Source organism: Prionailurus viverrinus, chromosome X, assembly GCF_022837055.1.
Source record: "Prionailurus viverrinus isolate Anna chromosome X, UM_Priviv_1.0, whole genome shotgun sequence".
NCBI classification, from domain to species: Eukaryota; Metazoa; Chordata; class Mammalia; order Carnivora; family Felidae; genus Prionailurus; species Prionailurus viverrinus.
Genome location: NC_062579.1, coordinates 12,750,002 through 12,767,013, shown reverse-complemented (window position 1 = coordinate 12,767,013; position 17,012 = coordinate 12,750,002). Strand labels below are relative to the sequence as shown.

The 17,012-nt window shown below is 45.8% G+C and overlaps 1 protein-coding gene across 2 annotated transcripts in view; it reads left to right on the top strand.

The window, feature by feature from the left end:
• Positions 1 to 17,012, top strand: part of SH3KBP1 (SH3 domain containing kinase binding protein 1) — a 334,027-nt gene that overhangs the window by 11,834 nt on the left and 305,181 nt on the right. Inside the window, exon 1 of one of the 2 annotated variants that reach the window (XM_047843682.1) lies at positions 9,949 to 9,966. The exons of the other annotated variant lie outside the window; for it this stretch is intronic. The gene's annotated coding sequence lies outside the window, so the exon portion shown is untranslated. Of the gene's footprint in view, positions 1 to 9,948; positions 9,967 to 17,012 lie in introns of those variants that run through there. 2 annotated transcript variants of the gene reach the window in all.

Here is a 17,012-nt window from a genome sequence, read left to right as displayed (position 1 = left end):
TCTCTCCACTTCCTCCTCCCTCTCTTTTCCCACCCCTTTCCCTCCCATCTCCTCCCCAGCACCTCTTCCTCTCTCTCCTCCTGGCCAGCTCTCTCTCTCTCTCTGTCTCCCTCCCCCAACTCCCGTTCACTGTCGAAACCCTTCTTCTCACACCCCTCCCATTGCTTCCTCAGAGCCCTCTCCCACTGCCATTGCCGGGGCCTCTGGACTTTCTGCCAATGTCACCAGTGCACCGTCCACCATCGCCACCTCCTTTGCTCAGTAAAAGTAGTGTGGCCGGTGAGACTGGCTTTTATTCAGAGCAGTCTAAGGTCACAGAGGCCACACGAGGAGGTGTGGTCCCCCGGGGAAGAAGAAACCTTTGAAGAGTGGTCCCTGGGAGGGCCTTGGGAGGAGCTCCCGACATCGCTGGGGGAGGGGGTGGGGCGCAGGCTCACCATCTCAAGGGAGGGGCTCACCTTCCAGCACCTGCACGGAGGGGGTGGATTCTAGGCTGTTTCTTCTTCTAGCTCCAGTGTTCTCGAACCTTACATTTTTTGTTTATAAATATAGCGACTGTGTTATAGGATTTAGAAAATAAGAAGCAAGAGAATTTGAATTGGCGACCCATACTGTACTCCGATACAACCACTGTCATTTTATTTTGGTGTGGGTCTTTTTAGGCTTTTTGCTATGTACTTGTAGCTATATGTGCATGGATTGTAATAGATATAATTGTATGGCCTGGTGTTTATTTACCTTCATAGTCATCTTCGAAGCCAGTATTTTTAGTTGCTGAATATCTGGCTTCTGGATCTCGATTTATGTCACCATTTCCCTGTCACTTGAGCATTTATGTTGTTTCCATAATCTTGATATTATAAATAGGGATGTGACGGACATAATTTTCCTTTTTGTCCTTTAAGGAATTCAGGTTGTAGGCAGGGTGACGTTTTATATCCATTCTTTATTTCCATTACCCTCTGAATGACTAGAATGGCCGATGATGATGATAACGAAGAGGACTTGAGTCCATGGGGATTAGTGCATGTGGATTGGTGGGATGCTTGCTGTCCCTGTGCTTGCTTTCAGTTTTAGCTCAAGAAACTATGTGCTCATATGGCTTCTTATCCCTTCTCCACTATATGTGCTTCCATCCGTGTGTGTGTGTGTGTGTGTGTGTGTGTGTGTGTGTGTGAGAGAGAGAGAGAGAGAGAGAGAGAGACAGAGAGAGAGACAGAGAGACAGAGACGGGAGAGGTGGGAGAGAGACACCTCTGAAGGAGACTGCTGCGAGGCTTTCATAGTCCACAGCACTGTACCCTTTCCAGTGTACCATTTTGAGGTGATTAATCCTGGTTTAGCATTCAAGTGTGAGATTAGGGTACACACAGTGAAAGGTGAAACCCTTGGGAGTTTGGTTCCTTCTCTTTCTTTTCCCCTTCCCTTCCTCCTTTGACTTTGTGCCCTGGCTGGCATTGAAAGGAACTTTGTTTCCCAGAACCTTATGGAAAACTGTGTCCTGCAGGCCCTGGGTCCTCAAGGTGACTTTATATTTCTCTGGGATATGGGTCTAAGTCCCGTGCTGATGAAGGAAATATCGTGGCTGTAATAACCCCTTTGTGGTTTCTGAGCTTAGCTTTGTGTCATTGTCATACGCTTCCCTAAAAATATTATGCTTTTAGCTTCAAACAGTGCAAGGTAAGGCTGGTTAGAACCCCAGGATCCAGGCTAGAAGAACCATCTCAAAGCCTTGGCTTCATGATGCATCAGTTTCGTTAATGAACAGCATTGTGCTAAGTATGTATTCCTCAGCCGGCAAGTATATGCCATATGTCAGCTCATGTACCTCAAAAAATGAGTTGAGTATTTATGATGCCCTCTCAGGGGCAAGTTTCTGTGAAAGTTCTAAACTTCATGATAGTACATGATGGAGAGAGAGCATTGGTGACTACCCTGTACCACACACTTTCTCCCTTTGTTACATTTTCAGATTGTGAACATAAACCAGCCCGTACTGGTAGAATAAACAAGACAGTTGACTCAATATTGCCATATACTGGAATTCAATTAAATTCTACAAGTGTTTATTGAGTGCCTGTTAAGTGTAAGATTCGATAACCAGAGGAACTCAGAGATATCTAAAGTTCCGCTCAGTGACACATTTTAGTTAACTTTCATTTCCCTTAGTGGGAGGGAGCCTGTGATGTGATTATTTCATGAACCACACAATGAAATCAGCAGTTAAACCAAAGGCTGTTGGTTTGAAGAGAGTCTCTTTATCCAGAAAGAGGAAAGGTGTTAATTTGAGGAACACGCATCAAGTTAGAAGACAACTTTCTGAGATCCGACGGTGTTTAGTCGGTCTCTGAACCTCCCTCCACCCTGGAGGTCTAGAGAGAAACCAGATAGAGCAGCGTTTCTCAAATGAGTAATGTAGAAGGCCCCTTGACAGGGAAAGTGGTTTCCAAGAATTCCTATTTTGTCTTAAATGTTTGAACGTGTTTGTTAGCTTTTATTTATTTATTGCTTATTGTGGTCAACTGTGAGTGACATAAAATTGACCATTTTTACCATTCTCGTGTATAGTTCAGTGGCATTAAGTGCATTCACATTGTCGTACAACTGTCACCACCGTCCTTCTCCAGAGCTTTTTAATCTTCCCCACCTGAAACTCCATGCTTCTTAAGCACTAACTCCCTCCACCTCCCCCTCCTCCAGCCCTGGCAACCACTATTCTCCTTTCTGTGTCTGTGATTTTGACCCACTACAGGTACTTCATGTAAATGGAATCATCGAGTATTGGTCCTTTTGTGACTGGCTTATTTCACTTGGTGTAAGGTCTTCAGGGTTCATCCATGTTGTAGCCTGTGCCAGAATTTCCTTCCTTTTTAATTGCCTTAAATTTTAATAACGATAGTACTGGAAAATCCAGGCACTTAGCTAGATATAAGCTCCTTTTGGCTTTTAGCTCATTTGTAAGTATAAACCTGGCACAGATTTGCAAATTAAGTATAAATTAACCCAATAGAACTGAAGTCAACACTAATAGGAGACACGATGGTGCGTTTCAGAAATGACGTTGTTGCTGGTGATGTGACATGGTCACATCTGCTTAAAGTGGCACGGTCTTTTGAGTTCACTTGCCTCTCCCTTCTCTTTTGTCTTTTCACACTATGGTGAGAATCCGTCCTCCACAGGCCTTTTCACTTCACGTGATGCCTTCAAAAGAGTTCGGAAAGTGATAAGGTATTTGATACACACAAGACTATATGTAATGTGGATGGTGTCAAGAGTCATTATAAAATAGATACTCAGAACCCATTCCCTCAAGTGCACTCTGGCTCAGTCCTCTGTCCCTGCCTTCTCTGGAGGAGAAGACCATCATGGGTCTGGTTTTTGTTGTTTTTTTTTTTTAAAGTAGGCTCTGTAGAGCCCAGTGAGGAGTCTACTTAAAAAAAAAAAAAAAAAGCCCAATGCCGGGCTTGAATTCACGACCCTGAGATCAAGAGTCAGACGCTTAACCGACTGAGCCGCCCAGGCTCATGGACATCATGGGTCATCATGGGTCTTTTTTAAAACATCATCATTCCCTTCTTCTTTAACAAATAGTTTTAGCATTTCCACATACATCTCCTAAAAACATGTTATCTGGTTTTGCTTGGTTTTAGTTTTTTTTAAACTGGCACCAAACTGCACAGAGACTTGTGATTTGCTTGTTGTCTCTCATTTTATAGTTTGTGTATTTATTATTGTATATTTATCCTTTCTCCTAGTGGTGGACTTTTCATCGCTTCTGGTGTTTTGCTACTATGAATGGACTTCCTATCACCATTTAATAGATGTCTCTAGGTACACGTGTAAAATATGTTTTTTAAAGGCATATAGCAAGGAGTGATTTTGCTGGCTTTCAAGTTGCTGGATTTCCGAAGTGGTTGTACCAGAATATTCTCCCAGTGAATGAGTGGATGAACAAACTAATGAATGAAGAAGAGAACATATTTATTGAAGGAGAGAGTATATGAGCTTTAGAAGAGAACGCCACATTGGTTTTCAAAGTGTGTAATCTCAGAGTGTAAACATTTCTGCTGTTCCCGTGTCCGCCGACATTTGGTATCCCAGATATATTAGGGCTTAGGCTAAGTGGCTGTCACAGAGACCCCAAGATAGCATAGCTGTCTATTTTCCTCTCGGGCTACTGCCTGCTGACCCCAGGACTGTTGAGGATGAGTGAATGGCTTTGCTCTGCAGGGTCATCGGGGTCAGGTTCCTTCTGTCTTGTCGCCCTCTCCACCTTTCGTAGGGCGTTACCTTTGTGGCGGCGTGGTAGGAGCTGGCTCACCTTCCCTGGTCTGCCTTCTGGCTCAGGGCCCCAGGGTGAGAGGAAGGTGGAGGGCGAGCAGCTCCTCTCTTTAAAGGACGTGACTTGGAAACTGTCATTCCCCAGCACAGCCCATTGGTGAGAATTTAGCTACAGTCGTAGCCCTAGCTGCAGGTGGGTCTGGGGGATGTGATTTCCACCTGGCTGGCCGCGTGCCCCGCACACACCGGGGGTGGGGGTATTAATTTCTTATTCCTGCTGTAACAAATGACCACAAACTTAATGGCTTAAAATGACACAGAATTGTTGTCTTCTAGTTAGGGAGGTCGGGAGTCCATGATAGGTCGGCAGGGTTGCGTTCCTTCCGCAGGCTATAGGGCAGGATCTAACCCCTGCCTTTTGTAGCTTGTGGGGGCCGCTACACTCCTTAGCTAATGGTCCCTTCCTCACCTCAGTCCCACCTCCTCCTCTGTCCTCACATCCTCTCTGGCTCATCTGCTTTCCTCTTCCATGTTTTAAGGCCCTTGTGATGACGGTGGGCCCACCCAGGTAATCCAGGATAATCTCCCCATCTCAAGGTCCTCAGCTTCATCTCACCTGCAGAGTCCTCTCTGCCTGGTTAGGTAACATATTCACAGGTCCTGGGAATTAGCATAGGGACACGTTTGGGGGTGCCATTACTCTACCGTGGAAGGAGGGAAGGGTTCTGTTTCTCAAACGAAGAGGGGGATACTGGGAGGTACTCATCAGTCTCTGCTGCATCATATGGCTGCACTTTTGCCAATCTCATGGCTGTGGGTGTATTTTGAAAGTATTAAATCGTCAGAGCTGGTGAACTTTCTGAAGACGGGATTTCATTCTCTTACCTTGTGATTCCCAGGGTTCACGTGTCTAAATAACGACAAAAGCAAACTGTATATTGGAGGTCTACTTTTTTCCTCACGAGTGTCCATGCCCTCCGTCTGTCTTCCGTTTGCCGCATTCCTTTTGTGAAGGCCATTTCCAACCGCTGGCCTGCTTGTAGTTTCTCCTCAGGAAAGCCCACGGAGCAGCTGCCATCGCTAGGATTAAATACATGGTGTGTATTAGGAGCGTGGCACAGAGTAGGGGCTCAGATGAGTTACCAATAAACAGCCAAAAAGGCCCCACTAGCACACTGTGCCAGAGCCCTCAGATATGTGAGACGCCCTCATACATTCTGTGCATGTGGTAGGTGCACTGATCATACTCCCCTATCCCACTAGCTTTGGGCCCCCCAACTTTTGTGTCCCATCTGTTGTGTGTGTGTGTGTGTGTGTGTGTGTGTGTGTATGAAAGAGACAGAGACACACAGATTTTTTGGGGGTGTGTTTTATAGACTGAATGTTTGTGTCCCCACAAAGTTAATATGTTGAAACCCTTATCTCCAATGAGATGGTATTTGGAGGTCAGACTTTTTAAAAATAAATGTTTATTTATTTTAGAAAGATTGAGAGAGAGAGTGAATGTGAGCGGGGAAGGGGCAGAGAGTGTGACAGAGGGTCTGAAGCAGGCTCTGCACTGACAGCACTGAGCCCGGTCTGGGGTTCGAACTCACAAACCAAACTGTGAGATCATGACTTGAACCAAAGTTGGACACTCAACCAACTGAGCCACCCAGGCACCCCTGGAGGTGGGACTTTTGGGAGGTAATTAGGTTATGAGAGTGGAACCCTCATGAGGGAGTTAGTGCCCTTATCAGAAGAGACCGAAAAGACCTTGCTTTCTCCCCCTCCCCCTCCCTCTCCCCCAGACACTGTATATGGATGCCAGGAAGAGGGTTCTCACCAGAACCTGACGTGCTGGCACAGTGATCTTGGACTTCCAGCCTGAAGAACCGTAAGGAGTAAATGTTTGTTGTTGAAGTTACCCAGTGTCTGGTGTTCTGGTTAGAGCAGCCCATGCCAACTAAGACAGCATGGAAGAGAGCGGTGAACATGAGAACTCTGGTGTATCTGTCAGTCCCGGACTTTGTCTTTGGTGGAAGACTGCAGATGTTTACAGCAGTGTTGATAGTTACACAGAAGTTTTGGAATAAAACTCAGAAGGATCTGAAATTACACATTTATTCCTTCTATCAGAACGGCACTTGTTGGGATGAGCACTGGGTGTTGTATGGAAACCAGTTTGACAATAAATTATATTAAAAAAGAAATAAAATAATAAGAATTCAGCCATTTATATGAAGAAAAAAAAGGAATGTAGAAATAATATGAAAACAAATGCCTCCAATGAATTCACAATGTCTTAAAATGGTGTGCTGAACTGAGTTGCCTGGACTGAGGTTGGGTGCTGGGAACACTGGGCTTCTGAGTAGTATGGTTGTGGAGAGGGTCTGTACTATAGATGGTGTTCTGGAAATTCAGTGTAGAAAATGATCTTAAGATTGTTAGGAGCTGTGAGAGCCACATCAGATCTCATCGTGGCCTGTGGTGTTTTACAAGTCTCAAATTGCTACTGTTTGGGAATCTGGTTGATATTTCCATAACATCTCAGATCCCTAGCTGCTCTTAGAGCCCAGGTCTTCTGGTATCCTTGGGCTGGCGTTTCTCCTTGGTTGCAGTTGTGGCAGCTCTGTTCAGGTGGGTGAACATGTGAATTTGGTTTGCCATGCTCCCCACCACTCCCTGTTGCCTCCCAGACATGAGCTGCAATTGGAAGTCAGTTGCTGGAGACAATCAGGCTTATTATGCTGTTGTTCCTGGATCTTCTTAACTTTTTGGGTGTCCTGACTACCCGAGTAGACCATTGAGTTGGCTTTCAAACACCCCTAGCCTCAACACTGTGAATTCTCTCCTGAAATTACAATAACATTTTGCTCTCCTTGCTGGGGGCTGGATCATTCTTTCAGAGATAGTTGCCGAAAACTTGCAGGTCACAGGGATTGTGTGAACCTCTAGGTAGAACCGCTATTTAATGACTGACTCCAGGTCACTCTCCTTTGAATGTTCCTGTCACAACTAGCAGGGTTGGTATGTTGTTTTTCATCTGATAACCTTGGTCCCACCATGTCTCTGCCTGGCCCATGAGTGAGAAATGCGAATAGTTTCCAGTATCCCAGGCTCTTCCCATTCACCTGAGCTGTAATTTGAGCACCACAACACCACCAGTGCCTGCTGCACTTTCTTTAGGCTTGGTTCTCGTCATTGACCTTGGTGCTGACGTGTGTGTTGGCTCTATGCTGGCTGTGCCTTGGGAGCTGGTGTTTTTTTTTAAAAAAAAATTTTTTTTTCAACGTTTATTTATTTTTGGGACAGAGAGAGACAGAGCATGAACGGGGGAGGGGCAGAGAGAGAGGGAGACACAGAATCGGAAACAGGCTCCAGGCTCTGAGCCATCAGCCCAGAGCCCGACACGGGGCTCGAACTCATGGACCGCGAGATCGTGACCTGGCTGAAGTCGGACGCTTAACCGACTGCGCCACCCAGGCGCCCCGGAGCTGGTGTTTTAAAATAGATTGTCCTGTCAAGAGCACCCAGGTGGTGGACCTTCAGTGGTAGGGAGAGCTATTTAAAGGCGTAGCATGACTGGAGAGTTCTGAACCAACCCAATGAGGGATGTCTTTCAGGGGCCAGATGTAGATAAGTGAGACCAGGGCCAGTTTGGGGAATGCTGTGGGAAAGCAAGTTTCTCCACTCTGAGAGGAGGCAGGGGTGGCGGTGGGGAGCAGTAGGGAGGAACAGGGAGGTGGAGTGGGCTCTCATCTGATTTCTGTGCTAACTCGGGTCCTCCCCATCTCCCCACAACTGGAAAGCTTCTTTCAGGAATGTTTTTTTCTTTGGCTATCCATTGCTTCCTTCAGATAACGGAGGGCTAAGTCAATAGTGTGTCAAATTTTTGTGCACTGATTATTGGATATAAGGTAGGGAAACCTTTCTGCGGTGATGACTTAGGAGTCTATGGTACTCATTAGTCTTTAGCTGGCTCCAACAGCACCATTCTGGGCACTTCCCCATGGCCCCCCTGCTCTCCCTGGGCTCTGCTAAGTCTTTGCCTTATTGTCCTTCCATATTGTCCTAAGTTCTGTCCTGTGAAATCCTGGCCTTCAGCCTGGAGCTGATGAGTTCTTGCTTAGGACGTAGAAGGGAATAGCATGTTCGGCTAAAATAATTCATGCATGCTACAGTCGTGTTTTAACTTTCCTGGGTCAATACTTATGAATGAGAAGAAACCACCAATTGAGGATGAGTTACTGATTTTTGAGGGGGGGGGATCATGAGATGTCTTATTTATCTTTGCTTTACTTGGTCTGCTGGAAAAATGTAAGGAAATCTGATTTGTTGTAGCCAGGCCATTCCATCTTCCTCTTCCTCCCTCTCCACTGCTAACTCGGATGTGGATACATCCTAATGCACAGGAGAAGGGTCACTGCTTGAGGAGAGGGCACTGGGCACGCGCTCGCTCAGGAAGCCCCACCAGGTACTGCAGGGACCCCACAAATCATGCTCCGTGGACTGTAGTTCCTTTGGCTCCAAGGCAAAGAGCACGGTCGTCTTCTCCACACTGGTGTCCCTGTATCTGGCACGGTATCGCAGCCAGAATGAGCAGCTAAAGAAAAATATTTGTTGAATGAGTGAAAACAACATATGATGTATGACTCTAAAGCCAGAGTCTCTTTCCCCAAACGGGGCCGGAAATTGGTATCTAATGGTATCGCATAGTCACATCTCCTTCGCGCATCGCAGACAGGTCAGGAGCAGCTGAGAAAGCCATTGCTGCTCGGCCTTCCCTACTCTCGGCCCAGTCATTTTGTAAGGTAGAGTCACACGTTTGGATGTATATCTGTTTTGAAAGATCCAAAGAAATAAGCAAAAATGATCCATGGCGCGGTCCGTAGGAGAATTTTGGCTGCACGGCAGCGTTTGTGCCCCGACCACTTATACTGTACATTCAAGAATCTTCCTGTGGCCCTTGATTAGCCATTATCGGGCATCTCTTTGCATTGAACTTGAGAAAAGAGCAATGATTGGTTGGTTCGGGGCGCCCTGTGTCGGTAGGGCAGCCGGCACGCTGGCTTACTTTACCGTCTCCCAAGTTTCCTTGCTGTGAGTCTGCCACAGAAGAAATCTACTTTTTCTTAGTTGTGGCCAGCGTTCGGGCTTGCCACACTTCCTCCTGGGGACGCAAAGAAGTGCACGCCTGTGCCCCGCGCTGTGCACAGGAGATTTGAGATAAGGGGGCCAGTGTGCTCCTTTCTGCAGGCTGCCTCTCACCCTGCATTTAGGGAAGTGTCGCTGGCCCGCTGTGTGCCCTGCAACGGGATGTTTTTCTTCTCTTTTCCTCTTGCTGTACATTATCTTTAGCCCGAACCGGTCCCTGGTGTTTTGCTTCAGGATTTTCTTTGTCCCTAGGGAGTAATTGCTTAGAAAATGCCCTCTTGTCAGAAACTCGAAGTCTCCAATACCATGATTTGGTAGCAGAAACTCTTCTGTCATTTGGCTTAATGTTTTAAGTGTTGCTAATGGCTAAGAGCTGGCAGCGTGATGGTGGGTCCCTTTGGAAGCCAGTTGGGCCAACTGGACTGTCGGCTGTCCACTTTTGTCAGTGTGGGAATGCTCACTTGGGGACCAGCCCACTTACCAGAGGCACTCCGATCTTTTAATGCTTTCGTGCTTTGGAGAATTATAGGAGCCATATGCTGCTTCACAGGTAAGCGAGACTTGCTAAAAATAGAGCTTAAATGGCCCACTGTTGTGGCATTGGAAATAATGGCTTTTTATTTTTAGGCCAGCCTTTGTTAGCCCTCACTCCTCTCAAGCTTGGGTAATAGGAATCACAGAGCAAGACTTTTGTCAGTTGGACACTGTTAGAGTTTGAACCCTCACTCCCAGCCAGTTGGAAAGAGAATCCAAATCTCTTGAAACATGGAGAGCTGACTGCCCTGTCACTCCGCTTCTTCACCCCCACCCTCTATTCGGGAGGATCCTGTGTCACTGCGCGTTAAGGGTGCTCAGCACACACACAGAAAATACGTTCAGAAGAGTGAGTTGTGCCTCTCTGTGGGTGTTTGGCGCTGGCCAAACGAATAATCAGAACAGATTAGCACATACGTACCAGCTCTGAGGCCACCGAAGAACAACGCGGAGACTCAGACCCGCGTACTGTGGGGTTGGGGTGGTCCGAAATGGAAGTTGTTCTCACCATACTAAGTTGCAGAGTGATGCAGTCAATGATAGGTAAGAACAGGCTTAACTTCCATTGCTCATTTCATAAGTAATAATCTCATTTTACTATCCCCATTCTTGCCCACCTTCAGTTACAGAAATAACTCTGAGTGGGTTTTCTTTTTAAAGATCTGTGTCAAGCAAATACCTCATAAAAATGGCACAGGCAAAGTGTTCTATTTAGAATTGCCCTGTGACACAAACCCACGTGTGTTTTCTGTCCCCGGGCCCCGGGTTCTTTAGAGGTAAGGCCTAAAGGAATGGAGGCCAGTGGCCTTCAAGGGAGGCAAGTGTTGTGGACTTTGCGCAGATAGTTTTACTTAAGACTCACTTATTTATTAGGCCTGAAACAAGCTACCGTGGCACTTGACGGCCAGGTTTATTTATTTGGCATTACTGCCATTGCAAATGGCCGCAGAATTCGTGGCTTAGGACAACACAAATTTATTGTCTCACTGTTCTTTAGGTCACAAGTCTGACGTGGGTCTCACTGGGTTAGATTCGTGTCGACAGGGCTCTGCTCCTTTCTGGAAACTCTAGGGAAAATTATATTCCCTTGTCTTTTCCAGCATCTAGAGACCATTCATATTCCTTGGCTCATGACCCCCCTCCTCCATCTTCAAAGCCTGCAGCAGGGAGTCCTCTCCTCACATCCCATCACTCTGGCCTTCTCTTTGCCCCAACTTAGACTTTTACGGATCCTTAGGATTACATTAGGTCCACTGGGGTAATTCAGGCTAATCTCCCAATTTTAAGGTCAGCTAATTAGCCAGCTTAATTTCACCTGCAACTTTACTGTCCCTTTGCCAGGTATTCACAGGTTCCAGGGATTAGGGTGTGGATATCTGATGTAGGGGAGGCGGCACTGTTTCTGCCTCCCACACCAGGGATGCTGTTTTCCTTTTTGTAAATTCCAATAAAACAAATGTGCAGTGTTATGTTAGTTTCAGGTGGGGACATTGTTTTTCTTGCTCTCTGTGTGCGGTATGGCCAACGGGTCAGCCATTTTGGCGGCAGCCTGTGTGGAAGACAACTTCCATCTTTGCAGAGTTTGAGGAAGTTGAAAAGGAGGTTTCACTCAGCCCAGTGGGCTGTAAAGTTTGTCGGATACCTTGTTGCTGTGTAGACTGTCCTGGAGTTTTGATGATCCCAGCTGATACTCTCACTGAGGGCTACCCTCTCCTGGGGCGGCTGGGGTTTAGGGGTTGCACTGAAGGAGAGCCAGGAGTTGGGATGGCTGGCAACAGCTGGGCTGACCAGCAAGAGGGGAATGAGGAAGCAGGGGGATGTGGACAGGAAATGAGACGAGTCTGCCCCTTGGGAGGAAGAAAATAGAAGACGGGCTTGATTACATCTGGCTCTAAAGAAAATAAAAGCATGGGCTTTCATGAGTGCTTTGTGATCGATTCCACTGTTGAGTCAACTTGAAGACTCTGGGCTAAATAAATTCGTTGGGTCAGGTTTTGGACATTCTGTGTACTCCAGCCCTTGCAAGCCCAGGGAGTTCAGTGTGGACTCTTGGTGTCCCCAGGGGAGGCTTGCCACTGACTGAATGGCCCTCTCTGGTGACAGTAACAGTCCAGCTGGAGACCTTGTCCCTGGAGGACTCTGCTCTGGGGGTGTAGACTTGATCTGGCACATGCTCACAGGGCCATAAGCTCGTTCTCAGAAATCCTAACCCATTATCTGTTGTGAACTGACCTAAACTGGTTTGTCCTTTGAAGAATTGTCAAATTCTTTTGGGAAACAGTTGATGGGAGCTTTGTGTGTTCTTTCCCACAGTCCCATGACCAGGAGGTATGTTGCAGGGAAAGCAAGTCTCAGACCAACTTTGGCCACTCATTAAACATTTGTTAGCAAGCAGGCTTAGAGAGAGCCCCGTCTGTACTTTTTGCTCTGCAAAGTTCCAGCTCTCTGCCCAAGTGAGAGATAGTCAGGGAAGATGTTGATGGTGTTCCAGTGGCAGGATTCCACTAGCCCCTAGGGAGGGGACAGGGCCCTTCTTTAATCATTGTCCAAGGGTCCTGAGAGAGCCCCTTTTCTAAAGAGGATGGATTGCTGCTATTCCTAGATTCTTTTGTGTGGTTCTTGCTAGGGTCGCGATGCCAGCACGGTATTTTCACCCAATCCAGAGAGCAGGGAGCCATTGCTCATTTCCATTATGCCAGTTGACTAACTCTGCTGCAGATGGGCTCTGATTAGCCTTTCAAATGCTGACCCACTATCCCTGGAGTGTTCTTTTCTGATTTGGGTACTTGAAATGCGAACTGACCACCCTCAGGGTAAGGATTAATGGATGTACAGCTGTATATATTGCACTATTTTTAAAGGGTGGATTGGTTTTTAAAACTTTTTCAAACTTTTGATTTTTCTCTTAAATTTAAGGAAAAGATGCAAAATTAGTATAGAGAGTTTCCATACATCCCTCACTCAGCTTCGCCCAATGTTCACATCTTACATAATCACAGTGCTGTTATCACAACCAGGAAATCAACATGGTGTAATACTGTTTACTAAAGATCTTGTTTAATTTCTTAAGTTTTTCCACTAATGTCTTTTGTTGTTGTTATTGTTGTTCTAGGATCCTATCCAGGATCCCACATTGCATTTAGTTGTTATTTCTCCTCAGTACCCTGTGTTCTATGACATTTGCTCAGTCTTTCCTTGTCCTTCATGACCTTGACGCTTTTGAAGAGTATTGATCAGTATTGTGTTGAATGTCCTTCAGACTGGGTTTTCTCATGATTGGACTGAGGTTATGCATTTTTTAACGGTGGCAAAATATATATATATATATATATATATATATATATATATGTATATATATATATATAAACATAAAATTTACCATTTTAACCACTTTAAGTGTACAATTCAGTGGCATCAGGTACATTTATGATGTTGAGCAACATCACTGCTATGTATTTCCAGAATTTTTCATCATACCAAACAGAAACTCTGTACCCATTAAGCAGTTACTCTCCATTATTCCCTTTCTCCAGCCCCCAGTAACCTCTGTTCTATGTTCTGTGTCTATGATTTTTGCCTATTCTAGGTACCCCATATAAATAGTGGAATCATATAATATTTGTTCTTTTGTGACTGACTTCTTAACATACTGTCCTCAAGGTTCATCTATGGTGTAGCATGTGCCAGAACTTCATTTCTTTTTAAGACTGAATAATATTCCGTTGTCTGGATATACTGCATTTTGCTTATCTACTCCTCAGTTGATGGACAAGGGTTGCTTCCACCTTTTGGCTATTGTGAATGGTGCCTCTATAAACATAGGTGTGTAAGTAGTTGGTTCACATTTTCAAAAGGAATGTGGAGAAACTGGAGGAGAAACAGTTGTGTCCCAGAAGGAGAAAGTATTATTCTGTTTCTCCCATCCCTGACTAAGCTTCCACGGAAGAGAGAGAGAGATCGGGGTGGGCTGAGGCAGCGGGACAGCAGGGGATTCAGAGATGGGTGCCAGAAAGTTGAGGTGCCAGGAGGAGAGAGGGAGCCCGAGCCGTCATACTTGCCCCAAGGTGCTGCCACTGGGGGAAGAGCTAGAGGGTGCAAAGCGGGACCACTGGACAGAGTCAAAGGCCAAGGGGAAGAACCGGCAGAGGATGGGTCAGGACCATGATGCACTGCAGCAAGGGCAGTCCATTCCTTACCACCCAGAGCCAGGCAGGAAGGAATAGGCACTGGCCAGGCCAGAAATTAAGTCCACTTACTGTCTCCTGCTCTTTTTCAAATTTTTGTGACCATATCTCCCAGTAAGAAATATATTTTACATTGCAACCTGATGCCCACATCCATCCTTAGTTATGACTGAAATATTCATTTCACAGAAAACATTTACCTTTACTAGATGAGACAGGCTCTGAGATTTTTTATTCAATTCTGTTCTTTTTTAAAAAAAACTTAATGTTGATTTATTTTGAGAGAGAGACAGAGAGCGAGTGTGAGTCGGGGAGGGACAGAGAAAGAGGGAATGAGAGAGAATCCCAAACAGGCTGTGCACTGTTAGCGTGGAACCTGATGCGGGGCTCGATCCCACAAACCGTGAGATTATGACCTGAGCCGAAAGCAAGAGTCGGACGTTTAACCCACTGAGCCACCCAGATGCCCCCCCCCCTTTTTTTTTTCTGAAGAGAAAACTCGCTGTGACCTGGTTTGCCCTCGGCTTGAAAACAGTGCTATATGAAGCCCCACATGCAAAGTTCTTTCTGCCAGTTAGTTTTTCTTCTTTTGTGGGCTGCCCCCCTGCCCTCGCCCCACCCTGTCTGCTCCTGCAAACAATGTAAGATCATGTTTCCCTTTTTGGTTTGGTTGTCAGGAAACTAAAAGGCAAATTGCCTCTACTAAGCAACAAGTCTCTATATGGTAGACATATACTGTACACACTGATGTCTTAACTTTCCTTGGCTCTTGATCTTTTACCTGTATTTTTTTCCTGATCCTCGTTATTCATGTATTTTTGTTTTATGCATGAGTTCTTGGGAACAGCCATCATCTATATGGAATATGATGATAGACTACATAAGAAATCATTGAGAACTTTTGATGCTGACTGAGAAAAGCTGTGGACTAAAGTCTGTATCCTCACAGATTTTTTTTGAAGCGCAGTCTGGACTATATAAGTTTCTTTTAGCTCTGTAATTCTCGGACTTATTTTTTCTGGCCTTTGCTTTTTTGATTGAGATAATCTAGAAGGCATCCCTCCTTTATTATTTTTTTAAAGAAATTTACTCCAGTTACAAAGGTAGAATTTGGGAAGTTTGGTATTGGTGTGGAGGAAAGGTGTCATTTTATCTTCGAATAGGGACATTTTAACTCCCATTTCCTAGAATTCCATTTGTCTGTGCAGATATTTTTTTTTTCTAATCCCAGGAATGTCTCTGAGTCAAACACCCTGCTTCTAGAGATTCCCTGCGTCAGCTCTGGTTCTCATCTGCCTCCTTGCTTCCTTGCCACCTGTAGCCTCTGCCTGGGTCTCCCTTCTGGTACAGGTGCCCTAGCCCCCATTTATGGCTGTATGTCTCCTCTGCTCCCAAAGCTTCAGTCACTCCTCATGCTTCTGGATAGTGTGGTCTCTTGAGTTTGTATCAAGGCTGGAACCCACCTTGCCACGTGGATGAAGAGAGGAAGAGTTTGGAGTTGAATCGGTTTTTTAATGAAGTTTTCAGTAAGAAAATGAAAACTAAGCAAAGGAACAGAGAACACTAGTATTCGCTCCTGGGGGGGGGGGGGTTGTTTCAAAAAGAAATATGGTACCGTGTGGCTAGGCTTTCAGTAATGTCTGTGTCTTCCTAAGGATGTAATCATCTGTATTAGTCTGCTGGGGCTGCCCGAACAAGGTGCCACAGAGTGGGGAGCTTAAACACCAGACGTGTGTTCTCTTGCAGTTCTGCAGGAAAAGATGTGTTCCAGGCCTTTCTCTTTGTCTTATCGATGGCTGTCTTTTCTCTGTCTCTTCACACCCACTTCACTCCATGGGTGTCTGTGTGTCCTAGTTTCTCCTTCTTGTAAGCATACTAGCCATACTGGATTAGGCCTACCCTAAAGACTTCATCTTAACTAATTATGTCTGCAATGACCCTATTTCCAAATAAGGTCACATTCTGACATGCTGGGGTTTGGGACATAAGAATTTTGGGGGGAAAGAATTCAGCCTTTAAAGGCTGTGAACACTGATCCAACCAGAATGATAACCCACCCCACTAGGGGGCCGGAGAGGGTGGGAGGTGTGTCCCCAGGTGAGCTGGGAGAGCAGACCCCAGCTTCCGTGTGGGAATGCGGCACATAATAGCCGAGAATGAAGATAGTGAGGCACGATGGCATCTTATTTAGACTTGGAAGCAAATACCAGATCAACTAAAGGAGGTAAAAGTAGTTGTTGCTGGGGAGGGGAAGTTTGGGGGAGGGTGGAAGCGTCTGTTTTCCTAACAGACCTTACAGCTGTTTAAATCTCTAAGCGTGTGCGGGGGTCACTTGGGGGACAAGGACCTGCGTTGCCCACGCTGCCTGCACTTAGCTGCTCTTGCCTTTATTGGAGGTGATAAAAGGAAGTGGGACTTTATCGACATCAAAGGTCACTACTGGCAAGAAGTAAAGTCTCAGGCTTTCTGTGACCTATTTGTCATGTTATTCTGGAAGAACACAATACTACTTTTTAGCTCCTTATATAGGATCGACTTTAACACATTCAGAAGCAGGGTTTTGGGGGCGACGTAGTTTATTGCATATTTGAAATTCTTCAGAAAATGTCTGCTTTCTTTTCTCTCTGTTGCAGTTGTCGATTTAGAAGCGAGCTAGAAGCATCTGACAGGAACTGTCACTAACCCACTGTGAAGTTAATTTTATTTTGGTTACGGGTAATTGTTTCATGTTTGCTTCTGTGAGGAGCAGCAGTGATCGATTTCCTCTCTTTTTTCCGAAAGCTCCCCTTTTGCCTGTGCCAACCTTTCTCTTCCCATGATGCCGTGATATGATGGGGGGTGGGGGTGGGCGGGGGTGGGCAGAACGGAATACTGAAGT